This window comes from Phoca vitulina, unplaced genomic scaffold (assembly GCF_004348235.1).
Source record: "Phoca vitulina isolate PV1807 unplaced genomic scaffold, GSC_HSeal_1.0 scaffold34, whole genome shotgun sequence".
NCBI classification, from domain to species: Eukaryota; Metazoa; Chordata; class Mammalia; order Carnivora; family Phocidae; genus Phoca; species Phoca vitulina.
Genome location: NW_022589737.1, coordinates 5,225,808 through 5,250,213, shown reverse-complemented (window position 1 = coordinate 5,250,213; position 24,406 = coordinate 5,225,808). Strand labels below are relative to the sequence as shown.

General features: G+C 41.8%; 1 protein-coding gene across 2 annotated transcripts in view; it reads right to left on the bottom strand.

Moving 5' to 3' along the window:
• The window catches only part of TMEM45B (transmembrane protein 45B), a 52,712-nt gene that overhangs the window by 15,273 nt on the left and 13,033 nt on the right, over positions 1 to 24,406 (bottom strand). Inside the window, exon 1 of one of the 2 annotated variants that reach the window (XM_032426261.1) lies at positions 14,943 to 15,016. The exons of the other annotated variant lie outside the window; for it this stretch is intronic. The gene's annotated coding sequence lies outside the window, so the exon portion shown is untranslated. Of the gene's footprint in view, positions 1 to 14,942; positions 15,017 to 24,406 lie in introns of those variants that run through there. 2 annotated transcript variants of the gene reach the window in all.

The window sequence follows — 24,406 nt, the reverse complement described above, 5'->3', positions numbered from 1 at the left end:
TTTGCTTCCCTAATGATTAGTGATGTGAAGCATCTTTTTATGAGCTTATTGGGCATTTGTATATCTTTTTTGGAGAAATGCCTATTCAAATTCATTGCCCATTTTAAATTGGGGTCTTTATATTGTTGAGTTGTAAGAGCTCCTTATATTATTATAGATACAAGTCAGATATATGATTTGGAAATATTTTCTCTCTTTTTGTGGGCTTTTTACTTTCTCAAGTGTGTCCTTTGGAGCACAGAAGCTTTGATTTATTTTTTTTTAAGATTTTATTTATTTGTGAGAGAGAGAGAGAGAGAAAGCACAAGCAGGGGGAGTAGCAGAGAGAGAGAGAGAAGCGGGTTCTCTGCTGAGCAAGGAGCCCGATGTGGGGCTTGATCCCAGGACCCCGGGATCATGACCTGAGCCGAAGGCAGATGCTTAACCGACTGAGCCACCCAGGTGTCCCAGAAGCTTTTGATTTAAATGAAGTCCAGTTTAGCTATTTTTTTTCTTTTGTTGTTTGTGCTTTTGCTGTCATGTCTAAAAAATCACTGCTTAATTCAAGGGCATGAAGATTCACTCCTGTGTTTTCTTCTAAGATTTTTACAGTTTTAGCTCTTACATTTATGTCTATGATCCATTTTAATTAACTTTTGTATATGGCGTGAGGTCATGATCCAACTTCATTTTTTGCATATCCAACTATCCCAGCCATCTGATGAAAGATTCTTCTTTCCCGCTTTGAATTGTCTTGGTGCCTGTCTATCTACCCTTCTACTCTTGAAAATGGATTTCATCAATCTTCAGAGAAGGACCTTGCCTTCAATAAGGCGGAACTCTGGCGAAGAAAGAGTAATTCAACTATTATGACACTATATTAAATGTTTTAATAGTGTGTGTGGAGTTATGACAATGAAAGGAGGACTCTGACTCACCCCGCGAGAAATAGGAGAAAGATTATAGAGGGAAGTGTACCTAAAACTTCCTTGAAAAACAGGTAAGCATAGGCAGGGTGGATACAGTGCCAGGCAAAGCAAATAGTATATGCAAAAGCTAAGGAACAAGTGCAGCCAATCATCCATATAGTCAGAGTTGAGCTCGGTAATGTTGCTTACTCTCTTTACCCTACCATTCCTACCTTCCTTACCAAGAAAGACCAAATGTCACTCTCCTCCATGGGTGGAATGCATTAAACCTTGAAATTATCTCAGATTGGGAATGAACAAAACAGTATACTTAAAGTCAAAAAAACTAAACATTGTGGTCCTGTGTGCCCAAGAGTCTCTGGAAAGGATATGAACCAACTCACAAATGGGCCTGAGGAAGGTTAAGTTACAAAAGATGCAAGTCAAGTTTTATATTAGTTCGGGTGCATCCAATTTCCCAGATTTCCCTAAAGGAAACTGGGTTCATACATGTTCCTTTAAGGGGAAGTATAGTCACATAATACAAAGAACATGAACTATGGAGAGTCAGTCCTGCTTTTGCTACCTCTGCTGGTAAGAGCTTGGACAAGTTCTCTAACCTCTCTGAATTTTAGTACCCCTTCTTCCAAAACAGGGACCTTAACAGAAGCATCTTGTGAGGATTAACTGGGAGTGTCTAGCAGCTAACTAGAGTGAATGTTTAACAAATGTTAGTTTCCTCTCTTCTATGGTGTTCTTATACTTATTCCCACAATTAATGGGGGGAGAAACCGGGCTTCTCTCTTAGGGGATATATAATTATTGAACTAAGGCTGCTGTCCTTTGCTTTCACTACCTAATTCCAAGTGGGGAGGGGGGAGTCATGTGGAACCTTTACCTGACTCTGGAGAGGGTACTGGTTGAATATCTTTTTAATAAGAATGGGACGTGTGTTTGGTCAGTAGGCAAGTAGGTTACGGGGAGGATATAGCATATTATTTTACTCCACGACATGGTTTTTATACTTTTTGAATCTGTTCTTGCCAAGAGAAACACTCAGATGGCTTCTGGTCTGAGTTTACTTTGGAATATAACCAACCCTGCCTGACTCAGCTTTCTGTTACTCTGCAAATAACAAGCTTATCACCTCTCCTTCTTCTCTGAGCTGCTGAGTAGTAAAATGCAGAAGAAGCAGAAGTACAGAGGTGAAAATTCTCTGTTGCCCACAGCTGATGTGATGGTGCTTTAGTCCTGAACTTCCGGCAGAGTGTACCCCTGCTCTAACAGTAGCCTGAGAGCCCTTCAGTCACTCCGGAGTCCATCACTCTTTTTAAAATTTCATAACTACTACTGTCACTGTTATTTTCTCTGTAGGTGGGTCCTTGGAACAACTGGTCAGAAGGCATAAGACGAGAATAAGAATCTGAACCCTGTTCTGGCATGACTTCATGAGCTATGGAACAAAACTCCATGAACAAGAACTCAGTTACCTTCCAACTGAGTTTGATTTCTAAGCAAAAGATGGTCTGTTCGTTCGTTCGTTCCTTCCTTCCTTTCCTTCCTTTCCTTCCTTCCTTCCTGTGATCCTATTAAATATAAGACTCTATGCGGGGGTGCCCGGGTGGCTCAGTCGTTAAGTGTCTGCCTTCGGCTCGGGTCGTGATCCCAGGGTCCTGGGATTGAGCCCCACATCAGGCTCCCTGCTCCGCGGGAAGCCTGCTTCTCCCTCTCCCACTCCCCCTGCTTCTGTTCCCTCTCTCGCTGTGTCTCTCTCTGTCAAATAAATTAAATAAAATCTTAAAAAAAAAAAAAAAAGACTTTATGCAGGGTGCTGAGGAAATAATAAAACGAATAAGAAATGACCCCTCCTAAAATTTGTATGGACCCACAAAAGACCCTGAATAGCCAAAACAATCTTGAAACAGAAAAGCAAAGCTGGAAGCATCACAATTCTGGACTTCAAGTTATATTACAAAGCTGTAGTAATCAAAACAGTATGGTATAGTCATAAAAATAGACACACAGATCAATGGAACAGAATAGAAAATCCAAAAATAAACCCACAATTAAATGGTCAATTAATTTTTGACAAAGCAGAAAAGAACATCTACTGGGAGAAATATAGTCTCTTCAACAAATGGCATTGGGAAAACTGGACAGCAACATGCAAAACAATGAAACTGGACCACTTTCTTACACCATACACAAAAATAAATTCAAAATGGATTAAAGACCTAAATGTGAGGTCTGTAGCCATAAACATCCTAAAAGAGAGCACAGGCAGGAATTTCTCTGACATTGGCCATAGCAACTTTTTTCTAGATCGGTTCCCTGAGGCACGGGAAATGAAAGCAAAAATAAACTACTGGGATTACATCAAAACAAAAAGTTTCTGCACAGCGAAGGAAACAATCAGAAAAACTAAACAGCAACCTATGTAATGGGAGAAGATATTTGCAAATGACATATCCAGTATATCCAAAATAAATAAAGAACTATAAAACTCAACACTCAAAAACCAAATAATCCAATTAAAAATGGGCAGAAGACATGAGCAGACATTTCTCCAAAGAAGACATACAGATGGCCAATAGGCACATGAAAAGATGCTCATCACACATTATTGGGGAAATGCAAATCAAAACTATAATATCACCACACACCAGTCAGAATGGCTAAAATCAACAACACAACAAACAACAGATGGTGAGGACGTGGAAAAAAAGGAACAATCATGCACTGTTGGTGGGAATATGAACTGGTGCAGCCACTCTGGAGAACAGTATGGAGGTTCCTCAAAAAGTTAAAAATAGAACTACCCTATGATCCAGCAATCATACTACTGGGTGTTTACCCAAAGAATACAAAAATACTAATTCAAAGGGATACATGCACCCCTATGTTTACAGCAGCATTAAATAAGTACAATAGCCAAAATATGGTAGCAGCCCAAGCGTCCATTGATTGATAATGGATAAGGAAGATAAAGGATAAGGATATACACACACACATATATGTATACATACAATGGACTATTACTCAGCCATAAAAAAGAATGAAATCTTGCCATCTTCAGTGACATGGGTGGGACTAGAGAGTATTATGCTAAGCAAAATAAGTCAGAAAGACAAATATTGTATGATTTCACTCATATGTGGAATTTAAGAATCAAAGCAAAAAAAAAAAAAACAAAAGAAAGAAAGACAAATCACGAAATTATAGACTCTTGGGATGCCTGGGTGGCTCAGTCAGTTAAGCATCTGCCTTTGGCTCAGGTCACGATCTCAGGGTCCTGGGATCGAGCCCCGCATCGGGCTCCCTGCTCAGTGAGGAGCCAGCCTGCTTCTCCCTCTGACTGCTGCTCCCCCTGCTTGTGCGCTCTTTCTCTTTCTCTCTCTGTCTCTCTGACAAATAAATAAAAGAGAGAAAGAAAGAAACTATAGACTCTTAACCAGAGAGAACAAACTGATGGTTACCGGAGAGGAGGTGGGTGGGGGATGGGTGAAATAGGTGATGGGGATTGAGGAGGGCACTTGTCATGATGAGCAACCGGGTGATTAAAATAAAAACTTAAAAAAAAAAAAATGAAATGACCCCTATCTTTAAGGAGTTTATAATCTAGTATGGAGATATATACTTGTGAAAGGTTGAATGTCATGAAATATATTGATTGCAATCCTCTAGTCACAGAGGGGGCTGGTGTTAGAGCTGGGCCTTTCTTTTTTTTTTTTTTTTAATGATTTTATTTATTTATTTGAGAGAGAGAATGAGATAGAGAGAGCATGAGAGGGGGGAGGGTCAGAGGGAGAAGCAGACTCCCCACTGAGCAGGGAGCCCGATGCGGGACTCGATCCCGGGACTCCAGGATCATGACCTGAGCCGAAGGCAGTCGCTTAACCAACTGAGCCACCCAGGCGCCCGAGAGCTGGGCCTTTCTTGATTGTCTCTTTCAAACTGTCATGAAAATTAGGCAGCCTTACTGGAATCCTGAGTTCAAGACTGAAGAACAAATCTGGGCTAAGTTCCATGATTTCTCAAGAACTAATAAAGAACACTGACCTCTGAGTCAGCTGACCTGGGTTCTAGTCCACGTTTTGCTAAGAACTTAACTCTGTGACCTTGAGCAAGATATGTAACCTCTTAGGATCATAACTTCTTTGTTAAATGGTAGTTTGGAAGAGGTCATCTCCATAGCTTTTCCTAGTTCTAAAATCACTTTCTGTGTTTGCTCCTAACACATCACAAAAATGAAATGAAATATGAAAAGGACAGAGCAAGTCAGACATGGTGGGGGAAGAATGGAACTAAAGTTGTGGATGTCACCAACGAGGACAAGCAGTCACTTCGGCATACATTACAGCAGGACGGGCATCCCTGGACTTGAAAGTTTGGCTTATTTTTTAAGCAACAAGGAACACATTTCTAATACATTCTTCCTTCCTTCTGTAGTATCAGTGAACTTGTTCAGCATTTACATCAGTGAGCAAGATGGATGCTGGGCCTCCTACTGCACTTGGCAGTGCTTCTTGACACGTGCAAGGTCTTACTCCCCATTCCCATAGTCTGGTTTTTGAAAACTCAACCCTTCCCTCAAACCTGAGTTCACGTAACTCTGGGTAAACCTTTCCTCTCATTCCATGAACATAATCGAGACTAGAAGGCACCAATCACAATCTCTTCTTCACCTACAAATGCATAGATATCCACATCTACTCTTCTTCTCAAATTGACCCCTCTGATAGGCCGATCTTCCATCTGTGTCCTCTGGGTCTACTTCTATTACTCATGAACTTCTCTCACTCTTTGTTGCCTTCTTCCCTTCAACTATGACCATGCCCAAGACTTTTCCCACACAAAATAATAAAAGAAAAAGGAAAAAGAAACCAAAAAAATCTGCTTTGACCCTGGATCTCTGAAGAACCACTGTGTATCTCTCTTCCTATTTACTATTTCAGACATAAAAATAATATGGCTAATGTATGTAAAAGTTAGAAAGAATGACTTAACAACTGTGTCCCATGGCCCAGCTTAAGAAAGAGAACATTACTAACATCCTTGGAGCTTCCTGTTGACACCTCCTTGATGGCTTCTCTCCTTCCTTCCTCTTGAGAAGGAAACATCATTTTGAATTGTGTGTTTAGCATTCACTCACTTTTGTTTTACTATATACTACATACATTTACTACATACGTTATCTTGAAACAATGTAATAGTTTTGCAATTTTTTTTAAACTTTGTATGTATATTCTCAAAATATGTGGATCTCTTTCTCACCATCTCCCCTAGTCCAGAGCCAAAACTCCTTTGCTAAAAGGTTTATTTATAAATAATTAAAAACAATTTCTAATATTAAAATTCTTTGGAAAGTCAGTAATTATTGAACTAAATTACCACTTACATTAAATTTTCTTTCGATAGAAAGGAATTTTGATGGTTTTGTGTAATGCAATCAAACATTGTCAAAATCATTAAGTTTCTTGGAAAAACTTGGAAAGACAGTTGCTTTCTCCGTTTACTTCTCCTCCTTCACTACCATGACCCTGAAATTGTATTCGTAGATGTCACCAAATGTTCTCCATATTGTTTCATCAGTGGGAATCTTTAAAATAATATCTGAATAGACCTCTCTTCTCTTCTAGTGCTACTCTAATTGAAGATGTCACTTAGTCACTTATTTTTGGAATTTACCTTCTGTTTTTGGCTTTCATGATACTCTTCTGTCCTAGCTCTCGTCATCATCTGTAATCTTCTTCCTCTCTTTTGAAGGGTTCTCTTCTTTTTCCTGTCTCTTAAACACTAGCACACTTTGGTCCACTGTTCTATATACAATCTTCTTCTTGCAAGAACTCATACACACCCATAGTTCAATTACCACCTGCACGCTGATGACTCTTATCTCTAGCCTGACCTTTGCCCTCAGTTTCAGACTCATACATCTAACAACCTGGTGAAGCAACAAACACACACATAAATACACAGATTCTTCTTAGACACCTTGAAGTCAACATGTCCCAACCTGAATTCATCATCTGCCTTCCCCACCAAATTGGCTTCTGTTCTATATCTCAAACTTGGGTAGAGGCTTAACATCCATCCAGTCATTCCTAAAGTCAGATTTCTAGGACTCATTCTAGATACCCCTTCATCCCCCACTCTGCCCCACAGTGTCCCAATTTCCCAAGAGACTAAAATACTCTGCTTATTTTGCTTCCCCAAATTTTCTGGTGTTCTCTGTTTCCTTTCTATACCTACAATGGTTATCTCATTTAGGCTCTCATTGTCTTTTGCCTTGATTACTGTAATGCTTGTAATCCTGCCATCCATAAACCCTTCTTCTACTCTGCCACTGGCGTCAGCTACCTAAAATGTAAATCTGACTACACCATTATAAAATTTAAAATATTTCACTGACTAACCACCACACCGATGTAGTCTGCCCCTTTGCATGGCATATATCCAGAACCTGGCCCTTGGCCTGTCTCTTGAGCCTCATTTCCCATTTCTTCCCACCACAAACCTTACCGTATACACTTTGTTCATGCTATTCCCTCCCCCCTTTTCAGTGCTACCATAGTACCTTATGCATATCTGGATTTTTATCTCTTGTTGTATGAAAATTACACATTTACATGCCTTACTCACTAGACTATAGGTACCTCAGGAGCAGAGATCTTATCTGCTTCATCTTAAACTTCCCACAGCTTAGCACAAAGCTTGCCATATAATAATAGTTCTTGATCTGAACTGAACTGATTCAACTCAGCTGTAATCCTGAATCATGAGGAAACTAGTCCCTAAGTCCAGTCATTAGTAAGGTTGCTGCTAACATTATTTTTCATATAATTTTTAGAGCTAGATGAGTCCTTCAGAGATCATCTTGTACTATGCCTCTTAGACCCATGTGTGGGTAAGCCAAAAATATCTGGAATCACATGACCAACATGGTTATCATCCTGTAGTATCAATTTCACCTCAAGATTTTGGGAAAAATGATTTTCACGTTAAAACAGATGTATTTTGGGTAGCATATACTGTTTAGCATTAAGAGAGACTGTAGCTTATGCCATGCTGTTTTCAGCCAAGCCTCCATGCCATGAGAGTACAAGTTCTGTGGGGAGTGATAGCGTTTGAGAAACACTAATCTACAGATCACTGTTTTACAATGATCCTGTAGTTTAGCTCTTGTTCTAGAGCCTTCCATATAAGAATAAACAATCCCAGTGGGAACAAAGCATAGGAACAATCTCAACAACAGCCAGAAGAGAGAGATTCTTCATTCTTCATTATCATCATTCTGGGTTAGTTTAAAAAGATGTCTTCCTGATAGGCAGGGTAGGTCTTCTGAAATTAGTACATCACTGTGCTTTCTGCAAAATATACCAGATGGCAGATGAAGGTAGGGGAAAGGAGGCAGAAAAACAACATTAGAACAGAACAAAGAGAAGGTTTGGGTCAAAGTGGGGGCCAGATCAAAGAGAGTGGAAGGAAGCAAAGGACAGTATAAGTGAGGCATGGAACATGAGGCAAAAAGTGCATTCAAATACGACTGGTTCAAGATGGTACCAGATGTAGGGTGTTTGCTGATGACCTAAGAAATTATTACATCTTCAGCAAGATGATATGGAGAATTTTCACCCCTGGAAATTCTACCTGGAGTCCTGGTAGAAGATCTTTCCAGTCTGTTTTCCAACACATCTACACATCAAATTGAAGAATGAGGTATCATCTTACAGCAAAAGTGACAAAAAAAGATGCAAAATAAACAGAGGAAACAGCAAGGGGACCATTAGGAAAGGTTAATTTAAAATGGGTAATGGAGTCAATTTGATTCAAGCAACATTTATCCAGGGCCTCTTGTGTATCAGCATGGTTCTAGGTGCTGGAGAAACAGAGATACCAAGGTTGGGCCCTAGCCTGCAAGGGCTTTGCAGTTGTTTTTAAAGGTGCCTGAGAAGGAAGAGCCAACAGTAGAAAATCTGGTATCTCATGCCTAGGCTTTCCAGTGAAGAGGTCACTAAAAGCTAAACCAGGGACACATATTATCTGATGCCTTTAGGTGATCTAAAACTTTCCCAGCAAAGAAAGAGGTCTGAATCTGCCCCAAGTTTGGGTTATCACATGCCAGGCTGAGCAAAGAAAGAAAATAGTATGGATTTGGAGAGTGACTTTCAAGGGCAGAAATTTTCTCCCAAATTCTATAACTAAGACATTCTCTAGAGGTACTGGAAAAATATTTTCTCAGTATAACCTCTTAAAGACAAATATTAAGCTAATTATAATTTTCCACCTTAATTAAATCTTCTTCTAAATGACCTGTTAAGGGGTGCCTGGGTGGCTCAATGTGCCACCCAGCTCATGAGCATCTACCTTCAGCTCTAGTAATGATCCCAGGGTCCTGGAATCAATCACCACCCCCCCGCCCCGGCCATACTTCTCCCTCTCCCTCTGCCCCTCCTCCCCGCTCATCCTCTCTCTCAAAAAAAACCCCATATATATATATATATCACATATATATATATCACATATATATATGATGGTAGAAATTTAAAAATTTAATATGGGGGTTGGAAGATTTATTAGAACTAAAATATGAGAGGTTTTTTAAAAATAGAAATAGAAAAGATAAAATAAGAGGGCAGATTCAAGAGCTCCAGCATCTAAGTAATTTAGTGTGAGCTGTAGACAAATAAGAGGGCAGATTCAAGAGCTCCAGCATCTAAGTAATTTAGTGTAAGCTGCAGAAAGAACAGAGGAAATTATGCAACAGAACAAAACTGAGAACTGAAGAATATGATTTTTAGATTGAAAAGGCCTTTAAAGTACCTAAAACAATGGGGGAAAAAAAAGCCAAAGCCAAAGTCAACTAACAACATCATGATATATCAGAACATGAGGAATAAACAAAAGGAAACCCTACAAACTTCCAGAGATAAAAACAAAACACTAGGGATCAGAAACCAGAATGGCATCAACTTCTCAACCGAGCTATCAAAAGATAGAGGAAAATGGAGCAATGCTTTCAATATTCTGAGGGGAAGTTAATTCCAATTAATATCCTATATTCAGCTAAACCATCAATCAAATGTGAAGGAAGAAAAATGACATCTTGAATGTACAAAGTCTGAAAAAGCAGCCAGGTCTTGTGGGGCCTGCGTCTTACATAATTTGAGGAGCCCCCTTTAAGAAAAAGTCATAAAATTACAAACACAGAATTGGGTGTGGATGTGACTATTTATTTACATTGAGAAAAGAAATCACAACAAATGGGAGCCTTGGAGGTTCATGGCTCTTGCTTCTAAGATCTCTTTAGAAAATGTGCCAAAAATGCTTCATGATGGCGACCTGGCTTTTCCTCCTGACTCGTCAACTTGGAACACTTTGCAGCCCTCATAGAGGCCCCGGGAGCTTCATCACCTTCAGGATAAATCTGCCTCTCCCTCCATGCGCCCTTTCTCAGGAAGCTATGCTCCAGCAAAACCAAACTGAGTGAGAAGGCATGCAATCCAAGAATCAGAATCCAGTACAATCGACAAGGTGGCAGCCAGGGGAGCTCCCAGTGTAACAAGGGGCTCAGAATAACCAGTCCCAGAGAATGGGGGGGGGGGGGCTGAGCAGGGATGCTTCCAAGAAAAGCAAATCAAATTGACTACTTACTTAACGCTTTATTGGGAGGAATTTTACCATCCTGTCAAAGTTTGAGTCAGAACTGTAATGCATGTTCAAAAAGCACTAAACAACTGAAGAAGAGGTAGCAATTACTAAGTCCAGGGGATAGAAAAAGGTTGTACAAGAAAGGAAGTGTAGAAATCATGGTTTATCACATAGCTGGGTTGTGAATAACATTTACAGAGTCATAATAATGTAAACACCAAATATCGTTATATCAAAAAAATTAGGATATAACTATATTGGGACCTTGCAAGAAAGGGAAGAAAATGTGAGAAAGAATAATGAGGGTATGAGAGAGAGACCCTTATCCTCCCAGGCAGGATGTCAGTAGATACTATCCAGAACTGGGAAAAGAAAGAGAAATAGCCAGTATTAGCATGTTATTTGGGAATATGGTGGTAAATATGATAGAAACGTAGCCGAGAGCATTGAAAATAGTTGCCTCTAGGGAGGTAGCTCAGTGTAGACTTAGTAAGAACCTTGTAGAACTTGTGACTTTTAAGACTACATATTTATTTATATTGACCAAAATAGAAAATTAAAAAAGAAAGTAATAGCCTCAAGAAGAATGAGGCAGGAAAGACTTTGGAAATAAAATGAAGGTGCCTCTTCTAAACCACTCCCCAATTCAATGTTTTTCAAATTGTGATCCTGTGACCACCTGCATTCAAATTATCTGGAGTGCCAGTTTATATAATTCAGATTTATAGACTCAACCCAGACCTAAATAATCAGCATTTCTTGGGTGGGACCTCAGAATCTATAATTTTAAAAAGTTCCTCTACAACCACTGTGTTATCTATCACTTTTTTAGTAAACCAAAGAACAACAACAAAGAGTAAAAATAAAGCAACAACAACAATCCATATAGAAACAAAGAGTCAATGACTCATAGAACATACTATGGCAGGTACTGCTAATTGTTTACCCACTATCCATTCTCCCCTTCTTCCTTAACAGAATCCCTATTTTGTTGTATTGGCAACATGGCCGACTAAAACACTAGATTTGCTCAGGCTCCCTTACAGTTAGGAGTGGCTATGTGACTTAGTTCTTATATGAATGAGGTATAAGAAGTCTACTGGGTGGAGCTTTCAAGAATGATCTTACTATAACAAAAACACAGGTTCAGCTGGCACATGTCTTCTGCCCTTCATTCTACCCTTTTTTCCTGGGAAGCCCTCTCTGAAAAGAAGAGGTGCCTGTCTCTCAGTGAGGAGGCAAGCCACATACGAAGGATGGTGGTGCAGGAAGACAGAGGAAACTGGCCCAGTCCTGAGCTTCTCACCTCTAGACATCTAGCTATTTGAGAAAAACAAACTCCTCACTTATTAAGTTACTATAGTAGGATTTTCTGTTACTTGTAGCTGAATGAAGTCCTAATGACATCTCATACTTGTTCAAATGTTTATTTGATGGGTACTGAACACATTTTATTGAGTGCCTACTATGGGTCCTGTGCTTAGAACAACACAATGCACCAGACCAATCAGCTCTTTCCCTCATGGAACGTGGAATCCCAGTAAGACCAGAAGGATCTACAGATATTTGAGTCCAGGATTCAGAGGGGCTATGGTTTGCTATCACAGACCCCAAAGCAACAAAGTAAATCAAACTGAACCACTTGATTTATATATCTAGGAAATCCTCAAGGGACCACATGCTGGAAAGAGTCTGAACACTGGCAGGCCTAGCTTTTAGCAAAGTAGGTTTGGGTACTTGCTTAGTTCTCCCTGTATCTCCCCTTGTTCTTTGAAAAAACAAAAAGATTGGGCTTGATAATATTTCAGGCTATCCTCAGCTCTAAAATACTTTTGCAGTTACATTGAACAAAGGTGTGCATGAAATCTACCAAACAAGAACGTTTCTAAATTTAGATTCTAGGAGTTCAAGTCAGAGACTATATTCAATAAAAGGTCAGGAGAAATAAATCACAAACAACTCCCCATCCTTAAATTAAAGGAGCAAACAAAAAGACACCGTGTAGGTAGCTGAGGTATTATGGAAGGAATTCTCGTTTGAGTCCTGGCTCTGGCACTAACAGCTGGATAACCCCAGGCCAGATACTCAGTATTTCTAAGTTTCAGTTTCCCCATTTATGAACTAAGCAATTACTCTTTCCTCACAGTGCTGCTTATGGAAATCGCCTTGTACTCCGTAAAGCCCCCTTATGATGTGATACCAGCAAGATATCAACAATGGCTTATAATATCTAAATCCTGCAAGGGAATACATGAGTGCACTTTGGTATCTTCAGCTTAAATTCTTCCTCACATAAGGCTGATAGATCTTTTGAATTTCTCTGTCCGTTCAGAAGCGGAGCCTGTGACACAGAGAACAGACAAGACAAAGAAAAAGATCTAAAATTCAAATCATCTCTGTTTATTTCTAGCCCCCTGTAAAGGTTTGGGGGAGAAGACTGGTTAAAAGGGAAGCTGAGTTCAAAGGAAGTGTGGGGATTACAGGACTTACTGGTTGCCCCTAATTGTTCCTACTGGATATTGTATCGTATTGTGCATGATCTAGTTTTTGTCTTACAACCTGTCTCTAGAAATAAATACAGATTTGAAATCTGTCTCGTATGCATCCATTAGTTGATGACACAGTGGCGACTTCCATTCTCTCACCCGCAATTATAAAACGTTTTGCAATAACAGGAACTTTGGCTATGGGAGTGGTTCTACATATGGTAAAACTGCCCTTATCCATTTCCAACAGGCAAATGCTATTGAGGAAAAGAGATAATCCTTTGATTATAACCAACATAAGTAATATCTGTACTTTGACCAATTTAGCATGGCAGCTGATGTTAACTTTCAAGTTAGCAGAAGTCTTTCTCTTTAGTCCTTCTCTCCCTATCTCAAAGTGCCGTCTGCTAAGATTAGGCAAGAGACACAACCAAGGACATACTGGGGCACACCCCAAACAGAATCACTGGTGTCAAACTCGAGCTTTATAGTTTCACCTGGGTCATCACAACCATTGCCCACCAGAAGGCTGAGGGAGGAATCCACAGAATACAAGGAAAAACTCACAGCATGAGATAAGTATGCGGTGGTACTGTCCTGCCTCTCATGGAAGGAGTGAGAGGAAATCAAAGTCCTTTAAAAGGGAACTGAATACTTGGCTGTCCTAATACCAGAACTAATAATGCCCAACCGGAAATAATGCTTCCCTTCTGCTTACGTCAGGCACTCTCCCTCGTAAAATCAAGGCACCATTTTCAATAAAGCCTTCATATCAATTCCACGTCTTTTCCAGAAACTCCAGGAGCAGAGGGTAAGTACATCCTTATTAAAGCGGGTCAACTCTCAGGAAGAACGACGCCGGAAGTGGCCCCGGCGCCATATCTCACGGTGCGTTGGGATCGTCCTCCACAAGGTTTGACAAGGAACAAACTCCAGACTCTACTGAGCAGGTTGCACATCTGGTTAAATGTTACATGTGTCTTAGGAACAATAAGCCGTCCTACCTATTAAAGTGAATGTAAAGGCCCAGAAAAAATTCTTCCGCCACTTTCTGAGCCCCACAGAGCGGGGGGCGGGGCCCCGGGGCAACCGGTCGGGGACGCGGAGGAACATGGCAGCCCCGGCGCAAATGGCGGAAGAGCTGGGGAAGGCAATGGGTCACTTCTTAGAAGAGGTGGCTGGCTAATATAAAATCTATTTCATAAAGCGACGGGTTTCCCTTTCTGAAGCGCAAATCCTTCTTACATCTAGGGCTAGAATATATCTCCAGAGGTTATCCTTCTGGACCCAGACGGGTGGCCTAAACCGCTTTTCAGGTCCAACGTGAACCTCCCCAACCCCTGCTCGTCGTCCCCCTTGGCTCCTACCCCCTGAAGCCGCAGTGGAAGCGAAATCACGACTCGGGGAACTTTATCCGTCAATCGCCTCTTATTACTGAATTCTGGGCTTCCTGGCTTAAGGAGAGTCTCTGGCTCGTCGTATTTGGGGGTCGGCGCTCACGAGGCCGGACGGTAGGGCGCTAAGTGCCCACGGCGACGCGCAGCCGACCGGCCTCTGGGCCAGCGAGGAGCCGTCCCGGGCGGGGGGTCCTCGGGTCCTCGGATCCGCGGGGCGGAACGGAGGGCGGGGGCTTCACACTTCGAAGCTCCTCTGGCCCTGCCACACGGTCTGCCTGACTGGCCCGGGACGCAGCAGTTTTCACCCCGCGGCCGCCGGCGACCCGACAGCGGTGCGCGCTCAGGGGGCTCGCGGATCAGCTGCCCCACCCTGGGCCGTCCGGGCCCTCCGGCTCTGCTGCCCGAGCCCCCCAACCCCCCACCCCCGCCCTGCCCTGGCCGGGCCCCCTCCCCGCCGGAGGCCCCCTCCCCTGGCCCGGCCCGCTGGGGGTCCGAGCCTCCAGCCCGCAGCGGCGGCTCACCTGCGCCCAGCGCCCCGGAGCCTTGCGCTGCCCGCGTCGAGCGCCGACTGCCGCAGCCACCCGGTAGGTGCGAGCGCCCGGCCCGGCCCTCCCCACCCCGGGCCGCCTCTCCCCGCCCTCGTGGGCGTGCGGGGCCTCCCGTCTCAATGCCCGCACTTCCCTCTACGCCCCTGACACTCCCGCCGAGGTGTTCCCTGGCCCCAAGACACGCCCTGAGGTGTGCTTGGACGGGGGCCCGTTCCTGGGCACCCAAGGCCGACTGCGACCAGCCGTGACCTCCTGTGATGCAAAGCACTTACAGAGCCTGGGAGGCGGCGAGGATTGGGGCCAGAGGCTGTCGCAAGGAAGGCTGTTTACCGAGCCAACAATCGCGGTGAACACACCGGCGAACTAGTCACGGATCTCCCTCCAGCAAAGGAAGCCTGTGGTGTCATATCCTGGACCAGAGTCCGATTTTCTGGTTTAAGCCTAGTGTCACATGGATTCCTTCCTTCGTTCATCCTGCCAGATCTGCCGCACGTTAGATCCGCACAGTTCCAGGTGCTGGAGGAAGAACTGCGAAGGGAAGTCCCTGCTGGAAGGGGCTCGCTTCCTACGAAGAAATGCGTGACTTTCTTCGTATTGTCATGTGGTCTCAGTGCCCTCATCTGTCAGTTAAGGTGTTGGCCTCGTAGTTTCCTACTCTTACTCATAATACCCTGGGGAAGTTAAAACTTCCCCCTTAGCAAGAGCTAAGGCTCCACTTCAGACCTACTGATCAGAATCTGGGGAGGAGTGAGGGCAGAAGGACCTGTTAAAAGTTACCTAGGTGACCACAGGAAGTCAAGGTTGAGAACCTCCCTTCTAGATCTCTAAGATGCCTTCCAGCTTATTCCATTGTTGTCAGTACTGGAAACCAAGAAAGGCTTCATGGAAAAGATGCTCTAGGTAGGTTTAAAAGAGAGAAAGGCAAAGGATATACAGGAGCAGGGCGGCAGGGGACTCGAGCCCAGCTCTGGCTTCTTTTGATCAAATTGCTTTTCTTTTCTATAAAGTCAGAGGAAGGCCGTTCTGAGAATAAGGCATCAACCTGAGCAAATCTTTCCTCTATGAAACAGAGTGAATGAGGCCTGGTGGAAGATAATGGCAGAAGCACTGCTATCAGTTAAAAGGCTAATTGAGCCACACAATTCAGATGGATAATGTGCAAGTGCCAGGAGCTGGGAGAGCACCTCTTTTATTTCCCATCAGCTTAGAAATTTAACTACCAGGCCTCATCTTGGCATTTGCTCACATCCATTGTTTTTGAAATGGGTGAGAAGGTGGAGTCCTGGATGTCTGTTACCCTGGGGAACTCTGTTCCCTGTTACTAGATCCCCGCAATGGTCAGGCTTTCTCTTTAGTGATGTTTTCCTCTAAAGCTATGAGGATGAAACAGATGGGTGACCTCTCAGTTGTAGTTACTGCTGGGTAGAGATGCTTCTTAATATTGAAAAATTAGAACTAAGAAAATTATATCTGCCTCAAATTATAATATCCAAGTGTCAGGACAAACTAGTTTTTGCCAAGTTAAGTTTGACTGCCTTTAACTTGATCTGTAAAAATAACACAAATCAAGTAGCTTAAATCAAACAGTTAACAAAAGATAAATGTATCTAATCTCCCTGGGGCCATCATGATCCTAATTGGGCACATGGCCATCCAGAATGAGTACCATTTTTTCCAGCCTCCCTTTTAGCTAGGATGGGTTATATGACTAAGTTCAGGACAATAGGTTGGAAGCCGAAGTGGTACCAGCTACTGCTGGGTGGAGTCTTGAAAGGAAGGGTATGTGCCCATCCTCTCCCCTGTCCTGTCCTACTGACTGGAATGTGGAGATGGTAGTGAGCCATCTTGGAAAATGAATGGTGGAGTAAGGGGATGAAAGGAGGCTGGGTTCCATACCAGTCCTGGAATGCCCATCTCCAGATGGTTATGTGAAAAAGACATAAAATTATATCTGGTATGAGTCCCAGTGATTGGAGGTTTTTGTTACATGCAGCCAAATCCATAACCTAACAAATGCAGAGCATCTTTCCTCCTTGCTTTAGACCATGAATAAACAAAGGTTGAAGATGGATTAAAGAAAGATCTAAATATACTATTTACTTTGCCCAGTAATTGCAGTTTGAAGACTCCATTGTACAGAACTAATACATCATAAGAACTTCCTTAAAGATTTGGACTGCAGCATTATTTATAACAGCAAGTGTTTGTCAATGTGGGAGTGGTTAAATATGGTATAGCATGTCGTTTTATGATAGAGTGTGCAGTTATTTTTTTTAATTAAAGATTTTATTTATTTATCTGAGAGAGAGAATGGGAGACAGAGAGCATGAGAGGGGGAGGATCAAAGGGAGAAGCAGACTCCCCACTGAGCAGGGAGCCCGATGTGGGACTCGATCCCGGGACTCCAGGATCATGACCTGAGCCGAAGGCAGTTGCTTAACCAACTGAGCCACCCAGGCGCCCTAGTGTGCAGTTATTAAAAAGACTGAATTTGATTTGTATTTATGGACCAGGAAAATAGTCATGGTATATTGTTAAAGTTAAAAAGTTTGCAGAGTGGTGCGGGATTTTTTTTTTTTTTTGGTGGTAAATATACATAACATAAAAATTACCATTTTAAACATTTTAAATTATACACAAGAGGGGTATCAATTACATTCACATTAATGTACCATCATTACCACCATCTATCTCCAGAACTTTTTCATCATCCTGTACTGAAACTCTATACCCATTAAGCAGTAACTACGCGTTCCTCGGTCCCCCAGCCCCTAGTAACCACTTTTCTAGATTCTGTCTCTATGAATTTGACTATTCGAGGTATCTCATAAAAGTGGAATCTGTCCTTTTGTGTCTAGCTTATTTCAATTAGCATAATGTCTTCAAGCTTCGTCCATGTTGTAGCATGTATCAATTTCTTTCCTTTTAAGGCAGGAATATATATGACATACACTACATATAATGTGCTACATTTTGTTTATCCACTTATCTGTCAATGGACCTTTTGATTGTTTCCACCTTTGGTATTGTGAACGATGCTGTCACAAACCTTGGTGTACAAGTATTTCTTTTGGTTCCTGCTTTCATTTTTATTTATTTATTTATTTTTAAAGATTTTATTTATTTATTTGACAGAGAGAGAGATAGCTAGAGCAGGAACACAAGCAGGGGGAGTGGGAGAGGGAGAGGCAGGCTTCCCGCCGAGCAGGGAGCCCGATGTGGGACTCGATCCCAGGACCTTGGGATCATGACCTGAGCCGAAGGCAGACGCTTAACGACTGAGCCACCCAGGCGCCCCGGTTCCTGCTTTCAGTTCTTCGGTGTATATATCCAAAAGTAGTGCTGCATCCAATGGTAATTCTATTTTTTTGAGGAACTGCCTTACTGTTTTCTGGAGCAGCTGTACCATTTTGCATTCCCACCAGTAGTACACAGGGTTCCAGTTTCTGCACATCCTAGCTAACACTTGTTTTCTGTTTTTTGATAATAGCCATCCTAATGAGTACGAAGTAGTATCTCATTGTGGTTTTGATTTGCATTTCCCTAATGATAATGCTGGTGAACATCTTTTCATGTGCTTATTGGCCATTTGTATATATCTTCTTTAGAGTAATGTCTATTCAAGTGCTTTGCCCATTTTTGAATTGGGTATTTTGTTGTTGTTGACTTTAGGAATTCTCTATATATTTGGTACTAATCTCTTATCAGATATGTGATTTGCAAATATTTTCTCCCATTCCACGGGTTGCCTTTTACTCTGTTAGTGTGTATTGATGCAAAAAGTTTTAATTTTGATAAAATCCAATTTTCTATTTTTGCTTTTGTTGCCTATGCTCTTGATGTCATATCCAAGAAATCACTGACAAATTCAAAGTCATGAAGATCTTCCCCTATGTTCTCTTCTAAGACTTGTATAGTTTTAGCTCTTAATGTTTAAATCTTTTTTCCGTTTTGACTTAATTTTTGTATATGGTGTTAGATAAGGATACAACTTCACTCATTTATGTGTGGATATCTAGTTTTCCCAGTACCATTTGTTGAAAAGATTGTCCTTTCCCCATTGAATCGTTTTGGCACTCATGTAAAAAAAATCACTTGACTTTATATGCAAGGGTTTATTTCTGGGATCTCTATTTTATTACATTGATCTCTATGTCTTTATGCCAGTACCACTCTGTTTTGATTATTGTGGCTTTCTAGTGAATTTTAGGTTAGGAAGTACAAGTCTTCCAAATTTGTTCGTCTTTTTCAAGATCATTTAGTTATTTGGGATCCTTGAATTCCATTTGAATTTTAGGATGGATTTTTCCATTCCTGCCCAAAAAAAAAGTCCTTCAGATTTTGATAAGGATTGCACTGACTCTGTAGATTGCTTTCGGTAGTATTAAAATTGTCTTTCAGTCCATGGACACAAGATGTCTTTCCATTTCTTAATGTTTTCTTTAATTCCTTTCAGCAATGTTTTAGAGTTTTCAGTGTACAAGACTGTCACCTTCTTGGTTAAGTTAATTCCTAAGTATTTTATTCTTTTTTAAAAAATATTTATTTATTTGAGAGAGAGAGAGGAGGGGCAGAAGGAGAGGGAGAGAGAGAATCCCAGGCAGACTCCCCACTGAGCTCGGAGCCCTCGAAGGGCTTGATTCCACGACCCTGAGATCATAACCTGAGCCAAGAGTAAGACGTTTAAATGACTGAGCCCCCAAGGCACCCCAAGTATTTTATTCTCTTTGATGCTTTGGAAATAGAATTGTTTTCTTAATTTCCTTTTCAGATTTTTGTTGCTGGTGTATAGAAACACAACTGATATTTTGAGTGTTGATTTTGTATTTTGACACTTTGCTGAATTAGTTTATTACTTCTAATAATTTGTGTGTGTGTGTGTGTGTGTGTGTGTGATATTTTGGGTTTTCTACATACAAGATCATATTATTTGTGAATAGAAATAATTTTATTTCTTCCTTTCTAGCGTTTCTTGCCTGATTGTTCTGGCTATAACTTCTAATACTGTGTTGAATAGAAGTGGAAAAAGTGAGCATAATTGTCTTGTTCTTAATCTTAGAGGAAAAGCTTTCACTTTTCACCACTGAGTATCCTGTTAATTGTGGGTTTTTCATATATGACCTTTATTATGTTGAGGTAGTCTCTTTCTATTCCAAGTTTGTTGAATGTTTTTTGTGAAGGGGTGTTGAATTTTGTCAAATGCTTTTTCTGCATTCATTGAGATGATCATATCAGGTTTTCCCCCCTTTCCATTCTGTTAATGTAGTGTATTACATTGATTGATTTTCATGTGTTGAACTATCCTTGCATTTCAGGAATAAGTTCCATTTGATTATGGTATATAATCCTTTTGATATGCTGTTGAATTCTATTTGTTAGTATTTTGTTAAGGATTTCTGCATCAATGTTCATAGTGATATTGGTCTCTGATTTTCTTTAATTGCAGTGTTTTTATTTGGTTTTGGTATCAGGGCAATGCTGGCCTCATAAAAATGAGTTAGGACGTGTCCCTTTCTCTTCAATTTTTTGGAAGAGTTTGAGAAGGATTGGTGTTAGTTCTTCTTTAAGTGTTTGGTAGAATTAATCTGTGAAGCCATTAGGTCCAGGATTTTTCTTTGTCAGGAGGATTTTGATTCCTGATTCAATCTTTTTAAGAGTTAGGGGTCTGGGGCACCTGGATGGCTCAGTCGGTTAAGCACCTTGATTTTGGCTCAGGTCATGATCTCAGGGTTGTGAGATCGAGCCCAAGTTAGGCTCTGCACTGGGTGTGGAACCTGCTTAAGATTCTCTCTCTTACTCTGTCTGCCCCTTACCCCCCTCTAGAAAGAGACAAAGAGAGAGAGAGGTCTGTTCGGATTTTCTATTTTTTCATGATTCAGTCTTGGTAGGTTGTGTGCTTCTAGGAATTTGTCCATTTCATGTAGGTTACTGATTGTTGGCCTATAACTGTTCATAGTACAATTGTTCTCTTATAATCCTTTTTATTTCTATAGAATCAGTAGTAATGCCCCCACATGCATTTCAGATTTTAGTAATTTGAGGCTTCTCTTTTTCTCTTGATCAGGCTAGGTAAAGGTTTGTCAGTTTCATTAATCTTTTTGAAAAACTAAATTTCAGTCTCCTTGATTTCCTGGTCTCTATTTTACTTACCTCTGCTGTGATTTTTATTACTTCCTTCCTCCTGCTACCACTGGGATTATTTTCTTCTCTTTCTAGTTCCTCGAGTGGTTAAGCTAGGTTGTTAATTTGAGATCTTGATATTAATGTCAGCATTCCTAGCTATAAATTTCCCTCTTAGTACCATTTTTGTTGCATCTCAAAAGTTTTAGTGTGTTGTTTTCATTCTCATTCATCTCTAAGTATTTCCTAATTTCCCTTGTGATTTCTTCTTTGGCTCATTGGGAGTTTAAGGGTGTGTTGTTTAACTTCCCACAAATTTGTGAATTTTCAAGTTTTCTTTCTGTTATTGATTTCTAACTTCGTCCTCTTGTGTTCAGAGAAGATACTTTGTATGATCTTTGTCTTTTTATATCTACTGAGAGTTGATTTGTGGCCTGACATCTGGTCTATCTTGGAGAATGTCCTATTTGCCCTTGAGAAGAATGTGTATTCTGTCCTTGTTGGGTGAAGCATTCTGTATATGTCTGTTAGATCCAGTTCATTTTTTCTTTTCTTTTTGTGTGTTGTTTTGTTTCACAATCATGAGATTATACTACACACACATACAGGTGCAGGGAGTGTGTGTTACATGTATGAGTAGAAAGGAAGGTGTGGAAAGCTACCTTGGTAAACTCATGAGAATAGCACTGGACCAGAGAGAGAACTTCTTTTCAGAAGTGTGCTCCAAGCTGACGGGCTGGTGAGGGTGAGGGAATCTAGATTGGGGCGTATGTGGTGACCATCCCAATGATGGCCTCAGAAGCAGTGGAGCAGTGGGGACCGATGTTTGCTCCACTCATCCTCTTGCAGAAATTGTGACTGGCCAGTGCATGAAAGGAAACCCTGTGCTGGATTGGACTTGAGAGAAGCATGAGTGGCTCAAAATGAGCAGCACTAGACATCTCTTGTGCAATACTTCAAAATCATCTCACACTTTTCAGTTTAGTTGTGGGTGTGGTGAGCAGCTCATGTGAGCTTTGACAGGTACAGTCACAGAGTGCTTCCCTGCCTGGTTGTGCAACGATTTCTTGCTTCCTGCCTTGGGGCTTTTTTTGAGGCTTGCAGGATGTAGAACATTGGCAGGACTCCACTCGGTGGTCATGAATGTGCAACAGGGAATTTGGGAAGAATAAATGCCCATGAAGCCATAATCCATCAATGGGGAATAGTATCTAAGCAACAAATGCTTTCCTTTTTGTCCCATGGGTGGATAGTTCTGATACATACTTTAAAAAATTCCTTAAGAAGTACCAGTCAGAAAAAAAAGTCCCAGTGGCCAACTTGTCCCTCCTTCCTGTGACACTCCCCTCATCTTTCACTCCTGCTCTCTGGAATCACCTTCCCAAATATACTACCTGTACACAAACTTTTTTCTCAGGCTCTGACTTGGGGGAACCCGGGTAAGAATAGGAGCTTCGTCAAAAGGCCACAGAAGCCAGCCTGAACGAAGACTCTAAAGGTGGGACAATTTGAAAATCCAATAGAATACCAACCATTTATAGAAACATAGTGATATTCAAAAGAGAAAGATAAATAAAACTGTTGGGTAGAACACTACACTGGTTACAATCCAAGGAGAGGACTCTAACTGCACAGAGGATAGCAAAGCTCATCACAATGTCAGCTACCGGAAATAGAAATCCACACATTCTGCCCACTGCATCTCGGTTTCAGAGTCAGCAAGGAAAACACAACACTGTAAGGCACTGGACAGAACAGTGCTTTGCTCACATAGAGAAGAGACAGATCTAATAATGTGCCCCTCTGGCCCTGGCAGCCAATGTAGAGCAACTGGTCTATATGCACCCCTCTCATGCCAGGGCAGAAGGACCCCAGCTCCTCCACCAGAGAGTGTGGGAAACTGAATGCTGGGGTGTCCCTGAGGGGCACTGATGCACAGTCGCAAGCAGAACAAAGGAGCACACACTGAGTCTGAAACAGGGAAGAATGTTCCCACACAAGGCTGGAAGCCCAGCACAGTTGTGTGGGCTCTCTGTCTCTCGGTGAGGAAGTGTTCTAGGCCTGAGACCCATCCTTATGAGGCCTTGGGGGTTGAAAGACTGCACATGAGGCTGCCTTTCTTAGCCTTCTCCCCTGCCCCCCATCCTCACCCAGCCACTGAAACAGCAGATGAAACATATCAAATCCAGCAGGACCATTGCCCACCTTGAATTAGGAGGTGAAATCGGGGCTCATGGGGTCCCTAAACCACCTATTATATGGATGTGATTGGCTGCCTCTCTGTCATTTTGAGACAGCATTTCACTAGGGTTATTAGGAGGACCAGACCCAAGAGGATGGTTAGGCCTCCCTGGAGGATGGTCCTCAACCAGGAACTCCAAGTGTTCGTGTTATTTCAACTAAAGACATCAAAGTCTAAGGGAATCCACGAGCTGAAAACCATTCCATCGGAGCCTGGATTTTCTGCAGTTTGGTTTCTACCTTCCCTGAATTATTGATACATTACACAGCAAGAGGTGTTGGCAAGACACCACCCTGTTCCATCACTGCCATGGCTAGTGAGTTCGCTGAGAACAGCGTGGGGAGTAGTGTTAACTATCTCTGCCATAGTTAATGACATACCATTTTTTCCAGGGCATGTGAGTCTATGCCAGGTATGAGGACACAGTCAGCAGAATGGAACTAGCTATCTGATTGTTTTTCTTGTAGTGCCTCTGGCAAACCTACAATGTGTCCCAATTACGGGGCTCTTCCAATTTAGAGTATCATTTTGTACCAACACCCGAGAACCCTGAAATTCCAAAGAGTAAGCCCCATCTGAGGGTGACAAGCACTTCATAGGCCAGTTAGAGAACATCTAACTCAGAGGAGCACCCATCACTCTGGTCAGGGAGCACTCTTTAGAAGAGTCTCTAGGCCAATTGTATGAAGCTCGTGTCTGGTTTAACTACAGGTTAAGTGGCAAAGTAAAGTTGCATGATGTACGACGGTCTTGTACTATCATTGATATTTGAAGTCTGCCTCTCGATAGATGTCTACGTTCAAAGAAAGCTTCATGCATGGGGTACTAGGTACCCTATGTATTTGAACTTGCACTGAGAGTGTCAGCCTCTGATCAGAACCATTGATGGCTTGGGACCCCCATCACATGAGCAACAGGCCACATGTGGACTGTTTGAGTCTGGGTTAAGTGCTCCAAATATGCGGATTGCAGATCCTGCAACACTTCAAATTTCCTTCTTCTTTGGATGAGTTGTGTCCATTGGCAAGAATCCCAAGATTGCACTGCCTCCTTAGTCTTGACATCTTTCAGCATC